Raw genomic sequence first — 9,858 nt, forward strand, 5'->3', positions numbered from 1 at the left:
AACCTATCTGGAAGCTTTATGCATTTTCTTTCTAATCTAATAGGGCTGAAATGTTGTGAAGTCTTGTCCTGAAAGTCTCTTCGCTCACTGTAGACCACTTCCAATTGGACTACTGTTTCATCTTTCCTTCCTGCTATCCAGGAAGTGGAATAAATTTTAGAAGGTGTAGCATTTCTAGACAAATAATAAAGGCACGTGAAGAAAACATAATCACCTGAGCTTGCTATCCAGCTTTCCCATCTGTGTTCACATATAATATTACATAGGAGTAGTTAAATTAAGGAGCATTCATTAATTAGAGGATCGTTCTTGTTCTAAACCATAAGAGCGTACGTTGACCTCTGCCATTAAATATGTCAGTGTGTATTTCCTTGAAACAAGTCATTCTCTCACATAATGCTCCTGATTTTATGGTAAAGATTAAAGGAACAAGATATGGCCTGCTAAAATTAACCACAATACAGGAATTCTGGTTACCCACACGGACACACACACACACACACACACACACACACACATACGGGCACACGAACACACACAGACAGAGTGCATGCTCTGGACGTGGTTCAAGAAGATCTAATGATAGCAGTCAATCAGGCCCTGTTTTAATAATGAATGTACGTCTCCCTCCATCCTCCATGGTTTTTTTTGTAATTATATTTATGTACAGAAAACTTAGCAGTGTACATTTAACCAGGTTCAGTGCTGAGTTCTTTGGCTTTTGCCTTTTCCAGCTTGGCAATGCGAGCCAGGACGTTGCCTTCCCAGTGACGGCACATCTCGTCATATCTGTCGTTGTAGTTGGTCCTAACAGCCTCCACCAGCTTGGCCAGGGCACCCTTGTCTTCCGAGTTAACCTCTGTGAAGGCGACAGTGATGCGAATCTTCCCATGGAGCAGCTGCCCCAGCCTGGCCTTTCCCTTGATGATGCAGTAGAACCCCCGTCTTTCGACACAGGGCGGGTAGGAAAAGCACCAGCTCAATGGGGTCAACATCATGAGCAGTCACCACCAGCTGAGCCTTCTTGTTCTCCACCAAGGTGGTGACTGTACTGACCCCTGCTAGAAGGACAGGTGCTCCTTTAGTTGGGATGTCTTCTTTCCCAGCAGCTTTCTTCTCAGTGCGGGCCAGTAGTCTCTGCTTCCTCTCCAGCTTTGTCTCTGGCCTGTACTTGTGGGCCAGCTTAAGCAGCGGGGTAGCTGTTTGCCGGTCCAGGGCCTGGGTGAACCTGGGTGAACTGGTTAATGGAGGTACTTTGAGCCGCTTATCGAGGATGGCCCTTTGCCACTGCAGCCTAATGTAGCGGGGCCACTTGACGAAGTGCATGGGATCTCTTCTGGGCTGGATTTCCTGCCCAATGCCGAAATTCTTGGGCCTTTTCTCAAACAAAGGATTGATCATCTTTTCAGCCCCCTGTGTCTTCACGACGGCGGGGCCGAGGCCACCTTCTTTTCCTTGGCTTTCTTTCCTTTTAGCATCTTTCTGGGATAGAGGAGAGAGACAGTCCATGCTTTCTAGAGCCCATGTGAACTTACATTTTATTATTTGTCTTTGATAGGTAAAGATTTCTACTGTGTTTCATTTAAATGTTCATTTGATCTGTACATATGACATGCCTTTTAGTATTGCTGATGTTATTCTAAATGATAAAGATATATAATAGACTTGCTACTTAAAATGCATGAGTGTAATTCTTTTCTTCATATATGTTCTGCAGTTTCTAAAAGCTGATCAGAGTCATGATCTGAAGACTGAAAATATTCTAAACAGGGAAAGGTGGCTTATTGGAGACTTACAACTGCCTGCATAAGTCCTTCTTTAGTCTTCAACAAGGCATGGAAAGAAATTCCATTAAAAACATGTTTTTCAATTCCTAGTAACTATCATCAGCAGATCTAAGTTATCAGAGAGGGCTATGTTTTAATAACGTCTCTCACTAAGAACTCAATAGAACTGTCATGATTTATACAAGAAAATTCAATGAGAATATTCATAAAATAATAAATTTGAAAATTCATATCAATAAAATGTATGTCAATTACATGAAAGCTTTCACATTACCCCCCAAAAAAAGATTAGCAAAGAATGGGTTAAATAGCCTATAGTGTTTGAGATAAATAAACAATGTAATACTTCTAGCAGATTGGCATCTTGTGGCCAGTGAACACCAGTGCTGCTTACATGTGAAGCATTCTGACATCACCTTCTCCATGTTATAAACACCCTGTGTCTGTGTCCCCCGTGTGTGTCTGAAGACTAACAAAGGACCTTTCTCTTTCCTAGCTTCAAGGGCTGGGACAGGTTCTAGAGTAGCCAGTCTTCTGGTGTTCGTGAGGATTGGTACAAGGGGCAAGCATAGGACTCAAACTACAGAGCAGAGTCTCCTGGTGACATACAAAGAGTCCTCTTCTACTTTAGACTTACAAACACCAAGTAAGTCTGGAGTTGCTATGTTACCACCAAGTAGCTCTTACAGAGCACAGGAATGTCATAGATCACCTGGATTTAGCCGTGTGACCCTCACATCACACATAAAAATTAACTAAGAACTATATCAGGTCATAGATTTATATATATGAGCTACACAGAAACCAAACTGTCTTTGTAGTTAAAAGAGCCAACAAATTTGACTTTTGCTTCAGTTAATCTGACTAATAGATTAGGGAAAAGAGTTTCAACATGTGATGCATATTAAGACATATACAAGAACACTTAAACCATGGTTGATTCTAAATTTTACATTTGCAAAACCATGATTACATAGTTATATGGATACAATGTAAGCTTTAGAGTTTAACCACTGTACTTCTCCACTACCAAGAAAAAAGTGATGTGGGTGTGGCGCGCATGGGCATGTGGGTGTATAAGAAGGGAAACCAGACAAAATTCTAAAAGGAACTCTATCCAAAGTATCAAAAGGTTTCAAAAGCCACAGATTCAATGTCAGTGAACCACACAAAGGACCACTTGGACATTTAGACTCAAGTTTGAAACTGCTGCAGGATTTTTTTAAAAAACATATTTAATAAGGGAACTCAGAATCTGAAAGGTAAGTCTTGGCAGGGATATCAGGAGGTTGACTTATGTCATATACATGCTCTTATAATGTATTAAAGTAAACCTATTCTTAACAAAATAACAAAATATTGTTATTGCGTGTTCCTTGAAAATAAAGAAACAAGTATCAGAATAGTATGGTTTTTAGTACACTAAGGAGAATTGGAACCTCGGTATCCGCCAAGGCTTGTCATAGACTTGCAAGTCTTTATATTTTTCATTTTTGTTTCTCTTAGGGAAATGAATACACCTTCTTACCACAAGATGAACTGTTTTCCAAAGGATGCTGCAGCACACAGACTGGATTCTTAGTTTACACATCTACACATGAAGTTCTCTTTTGCAGATATTGCCTAAGCTCATCTTGGGACATTTTTCTTCTTCTTCCCCAACTGATTATTCTCTCAGAAGAAACTTAGAGCCTTTCCTCACATCACACATAAAAATTAACTAAAAATTATATCAGGTCCATATATTTACATATAAGAGCTACATGGAACCCAAACCAAACAAAGCACCAAAAAAAAAAAAAAAAAAAAAAAAAGGAAAGAAAAAGAAAAAAGAGGAAATCTTTGTGACCTTAAATCAAGTAAAGGTATTTTAGATGCAACATCAAAAATATTCTATGAAAATCTAGATAAATTAGACCCCATAAAAATGTAAAATATTTCTACTACAAAAGATACAATAACATAAGAAAGAGAATCAATAGACTGCAGGAAAATATTTGCATGAAATATCATGTACAAAAACCACTGTCGGAGCAGATGTCTGGTCTTTCAACAATCTTTCTGTACCTGTTTCTGAAATTCTTGAGCCTTAGGCTTGGGGATTGTATTATATATGTATCCATTGGTGTTGAGCCTTCTCTGCATTTTGACCATTTGTGGATTCTGACCACTTCACAGAGAAATTTCTTTGATGAGGAATGGGAGCTACCCTTATCTGTGAGTATAAGGATGAGTGCTTAGAGTTCAGTTAGAAATCATACTGGTTTGGAAAAGTGACAACAGTAGGTTCACCTCTGGGGTCCATGACCTCACCAGCCATGGGTAATTATCTAGGTTTATAGCACTAGGCATGAACCCTCTTCTGTTGAGTGGATTTTAAGTCCACTTTGAAGGCTATTGGCTACCCCCAACGTATAAATGCCACTATGAACCACTGCGGATAGCTTGCTAAACTAGTCATTATTGTGGTTTATGGTCTTTCTAGTTGGGTAGGACCACTGGTTGCTTTTCTCCCTTGGCAGTTTTCATAGCACCTTCAGTTACTATGACAGCTAGTTCTCATGGAGGAAACTTCCAGGTCAATTCCAGCTCAATTCCTCCAAGTCTTATGTCCAAAGTATCTTCAATAATGGAATCTTACCTTCAAGTTCTGAGAGTCAACCAATAGTAATAACCTAAATTGTGTGAGGAATTTCTTGTAATCCTATGACCAACAGCTTGAAGGGAGTATCCCAGTGGCTTGCACTGAAAGAGTACTATAATTTTATAGTATGATTTTGTTTTAAAAAGTATTACAAGGGGCCCTATCAAAAGTGGACAAACTATATAAACAGATGTTTACTAGAGACGATATGCAAGTGAATAATGGTAAAGATACAGAAAAGATGTTCAATACCATTTATTAAAGGGAATAAAGATAAAAACAAGAATTAGGTAACATTCAGCACACACTAGAATGGCTATAGTAAACGAAGTGAGTAATAACAAATATTGGTAGGGATGTGAAGAATGCTCGTGCATTGTTTGTAAAAACATAAAGTACTACAACTGTGAAAATATCTGGCAGTTTTTCAAAACAGTAAGTGTAAAACTACCGAATGACCCAGTAATTCCACTTTTAGGTATTTCCAAAGATTTTTTAAAAGTATACATTTATACCAATATTAATTCAAGAATGTTCATAACAGAAGTATTCACAATAGCCTTAATCTGGAAACAGGTATGTACAAAATCAGGGATCAGATAGGCCAGAGGTATATCCCTATGCAATATAATTCTACTCAGCAATAAACTATGTTATAGGTAAACTCCAGAACCACTATACAAAAAGAAAGCCAGAAACACAAACTGCTCTGTGGTTCTACTTGCAGTAAATATCCAGAAAGCAGCTTTATAGAAAGAACATAGATCTGTAGTTTCCTGGACCTGGATATGGAAACAAAAAGAGCAATAGTAAGGATGTCTTCTTGAGAAGATGAAAATGTTCTAAAATAGATTGTGGGGATGGTTGTAATACTTGGTAAAGTTACTAAAATTATGGAATTTTATATTTTAAGTGGGTATTTTATGATGTGCAAAAGACAGTTCACTAAAATTGTTTTACAGAGTCAGGTCATTGACCTCCTCCACCCTTTGAGGCCCTTCTCTCAATATCATTCAGTACTCTTACATGGACACAGTACTAACTTCCAAAGTCTTTATTCTCTTCATCCTTACGATTCTTACACTCCCTGCCCATTCCAATGCCCCACCTCTTAAAAGTCCCTAGAACATGTTCTATTTATTTTTCAGTCTTCCAATTCAGTGAAGAAAAAAAAAAAAAACACGAGGCACTTGATAGCAACTGACTTATCTTTTTATAAAATTCTTAATCAAAGTACCTTGTCTTCACAATGCTGATATTTTGACAGAAAACAGTCTTCAGTGAAATAAATATAAAACAGAGGCTCCACATACAGCAAGATCCTACTAGATATAGGTAGAGGAAAACAAAGAAAGTCCAAAGGAAAACAGTGAAGAGGACTGTGAAGAACAGTCAACCCTCTCATAGTAGAGATGGGCAGCAAAAGACTCCCGTCTGCAGGGTCAGTGGGTAGACAGAGTTTCCTGAGGATATATCAGCTATCAACTGAGGATCCATATACCTAAAGTGCCTGTTCCTGACAAGCCACGTCTACCTTCTGTTAGTTCTGTTATCATACCTGGCTATTCAAATAGACTTGGGCAGACAGCGAACAGGAGCTAAGAGAAATAAATAATTGTGCTTTCATCTGGAACCCTATGATTATATTATCTCTATGCCATTAATATATAACTGTGTGTTAGATGGCACTATTTCACAAATGCAGTTTCTCTCAAATGTAAGCTCCTGACACACTGAGATAGTGTCAGAGAAAAGAAGGCTAGGTGAGCAGTAGGGGGGCAAGTCCTGCCAACATCTAAGCAGAAGCTTCAGTGAAAATATGTCTGACGTATGGGTATAATTTTCTGCTGGTAAATATCTGAGTCAAACATCACAATACAGTACATGAAAAGTGAGTCCTGTTTTCAGCAGAAGCACAGTGCATCAACAGCTGACCCTTAGAGAGTCTATTAAATCACTATAGACTAAAACACGGTAACAATGCTGTTTCTTTGGTCCCAAAGCATTTAGAGATTTTTCTGAGCAGCACCAATGTCTAAAGTACCATATGGAATACAACTGACAATTTATTATCAATTCTTTGAGCCATTAGCAAATACTTTATCAAACACCACTAGACTAACACCGATGAGTATAAATAAATAAGGAGAGAAAATACGTAAAAAGTTCAAATACAAGCCAAAGTTGTAAAAGTGCTGTCTGCAGACCAGCTGTATTCTGAATTGCTTGCACATGAATTCTAATTAAGTTATTAGAATGAATAATCCTGAGACCCAGTCCAGTCAAAATGAGACTGTCTGACACACATACACACACACATATATATATGCCAGAGTTGGTACTTGTGTGCTTGTTTGCTAATCACTGCTATGGCACGAGCCACTCAGAGTCACATCACAAACTAGTGGTGTGTGACAGTCTGACAACAGGCATCTTCATTTGGTCCAGTGTAATTATATGCCAGGGTGCCCTCAGTGCTGATATTTTTATAAGTAAACTTTCAGAATAAGTCTCTAGGCAAACTATTATAACATTATCAGTATCATGAAAATAGTTATCACTGTGAAAGAAGACATAAAGGAAGATGAGACTGACTCACCAGATAGAGGAAAATTATCGTAGAGAAAATATTGGGTCTTACCACTAGAACTTTGGGATTGTTCAACCAATTTTGTGGCATTGTTTTAGGATTATCTTGATATATACTCCAGAACTAGGTGAATGAGGGATTTTTGCCTCTGCCACCCATTTGAAAGCAGAAAATAATGCCTTGGGACCAGCCTCTTTCTTCCCATAGCTTACCATTGAGACTTGCCAACACTCTTCTGGTTATGAAAAGCAGCTGAACATGAAACATGCCTATGACTTCAGAACTCAAGGGGCCAGTGCTGAGGCAAGACTTTGGAGAATTCCAGGTTGGTCCTGAATACGTATAACAACAAGCCCTTTAAGAGAGAGAGAGAGAAATGGAAGGAAGGAAGGAAGGAAGGAAGGAAGGAAGGAAGGAAGGAAAAAAGAAAAAGGCCTGTAGAAAGAACATTGTTATTCTTTGAATATGCAGTCAGTTTCACATGATAAACTCTTGGTCCCAGCTGGTGGCTCCATTTTAGGGGGTGGGGCCCAATGGGGAGAAGGCAGCCGCTGCAGACCTACCTTTGAGGGCTTTATCTTGCCCTGGGTCCTGCCCTCCTGGTCTTTGCTTCCTGACTGACATATAGTGAGGAACCTTCTCTACCACATGCCCTGACCACCATGACACTCTGCTTGTGCTCAGCAGCCACAGACAGAGCAAGCAAATGTCATCCCTCCTTTAAACTGTTCTTCTGGGTATCTAGTGGTAAGGTGTGTTTGTTATGTGAGAGGGTATCAGGCCATTTTTAAGAGTAAATCGGCCATTTTATAACCCTATCAGCAAAGTGTACGCATTCTGATGTCCCATATCTTTGTCAATACTTCATGTTGCCAGGCTTTTGATTACAGTCTTTCTAGTTAGTATGCAGTAACACCATATCATGACATTAATTTGCATTTCACTGATGAGTGATATGAAACACCTGTTTGCCACCTTAATGCATATATGTGTGCTTTTTTATTTTCTAAAGTATTGGTTAAAACACTTTTATGTTTATTCCTTGTTAATCCATATGATCTCTTTATACATTTTAAAGACAATCTTTTTGTCAGATACATGTTTGCAAATATTTCCTCTCTCTTTGTGGCTTGCTTTTTCACTTTCTGATACATCTTTCATAAAACAAAAATCTTAAGTTTTGCTGTTCTATCAACTTTTATTTTACGATGCATAATTTTTGTGATCCACTGAAGAAATTATTGCTTGAGCCAGACATTTTCCAAGTTGGCACTACTGACATTTGAAGTTTTTTGGAAGAATAGCCCATGCATTGCATAACATAGCAGTGGTTCTAGCCACTGCCTTCTAGACAGCAATTGTATCAGCTGCAAAAACCAAAAATATCTCCATGTGTTGGAAACTGACTTTGGGATACGAAATTTCCGAGAATTACCTGTCAAACCCAATGCCACAAACGTAGCTTTAGTTTTTGCACTGATCTATCTTCAGTTAATAGCTGCATAGCTGAAGCGTCAAAGTTCACTTTTTCCATACAGCTATTTAGTTGGTCTACTAGTATGTGCTATATACCCTTCTTCTCCTCATTGGGGTACGTTGGCATATTTGCTGAAATTCAGTTGACCCTACAGGTAGGGACCCATTCTGGAACTCTTTATTCTATTTCATTGCTATATTTCTTTATTTATGTCAATAATACAAAGTTTTGGGCACTATAGCTTTATGATAAAAATAAAATCAGATAACCTAAATTGTTTGTCCTTGGCCTTGGGTTTTATTTAAGTTTCCTCACTTTTGGCAAGCAAGAATGCCTCAGTGGGATCTCTATGCTTCTGTTTGCTCTCCTGTACCATAACTATCTGCTTATAGTTTCTCTGTCTTTAGCACTTATCTAGAATTGGGCAGCTCAGCAATATCTATCTTAGCCATTTCTGAAAGTGGAACACAACACTGCCCTAAATACTTTCTAAAAGTGGGCAGGATAAAGGAAATGAAAAGGTTGTGTTATTATACTTAGGTACTTTCTGATCATGATCCCACTCTGTGCCAAGCCAACCTACAATCTTAAAGTTCATCAGTTCTGTGGCCATGAAACAGCTCTTCCTACCATGAACAAACTGGCTATCTGGGATAAAAGACTTCCTGCTTAGTTAAATTTCAAATACGAAATACCAAACACAAGACAAGGTTATATGTTGAATTCTTGATAAAACCATTCAGTGTTGTGGTAAAACTAGCATTTTTTTTCTATAGTGTTGTTTTATGGTACACTTTAGTTAGTTTCTTGGGAAACCATATACAGAAGTGTCTTAACATTTTTCAGCCTGCTCACCTGGCATCTCTACTCCTGAGATTCTAATGTATAAAAATAATGTTTACACACAGAGAAAGGAATGACCCTTATATAAATACATTCACTAAAATTTACAAATGTGTGTGCATATTCTGAACCAATGAGCTCAATATTCTGTCTTGTGATATTTTTCAAGGAAACTGTGAAAATGCCCAACAAGAAAATACATGCTTATCTACACAATAATTTTTAAAATGTTTATAAACGGCTTCTAAACAATATAGTAAAGATATGTATATGTTAAGGTCAACTATTTTTAAATTACTTTTATTTGTGTGTATGTGCGCATTTTTGTGACTATGTGTGCGGGTGCGTATGCCATGGCATCTGTGTTGAAGTCAGAGGACAGCTTGTAGAAATCAGTTCTTTCCAGCCCACCACATCTGGCTTGAGGTTAGAAGGCAGGCCCGCAGGCTTGCCATCGACCACCTCCGTCCACAGTACCATGCCACCAGCCCTCGTGGTAACTTTTTAAAGCATACAC

The 9,858-nt window shown here is 38.4% G+C and overlaps 1 pseudogene; it reads right to left on the reverse strand.

The window, feature by feature from the left end:
• Positions 1–689: 689 nt before the first annotated feature.
• On the reverse strand, positions 690–1,478 carry LOC129674164 (60S ribosomal protein L7a-like; annotated as a pseudogene).
• Positions 1,479–9,858: the final 8,380 nt, after the last annotated feature.

Source organism: Psammomys obesus, unplaced genomic scaffold (assembly GCF_907164565.1).
Source record: "Psammomys obesus unplaced genomic scaffold, mPsaObe1.curated_primary_1811, whole genome shotgun sequence".
NCBI classification, from domain to species: domain Eukaryota; kingdom Metazoa; phylum Chordata; class Mammalia; order Rodentia; family Muridae; genus Psammomys; species Psammomys obesus.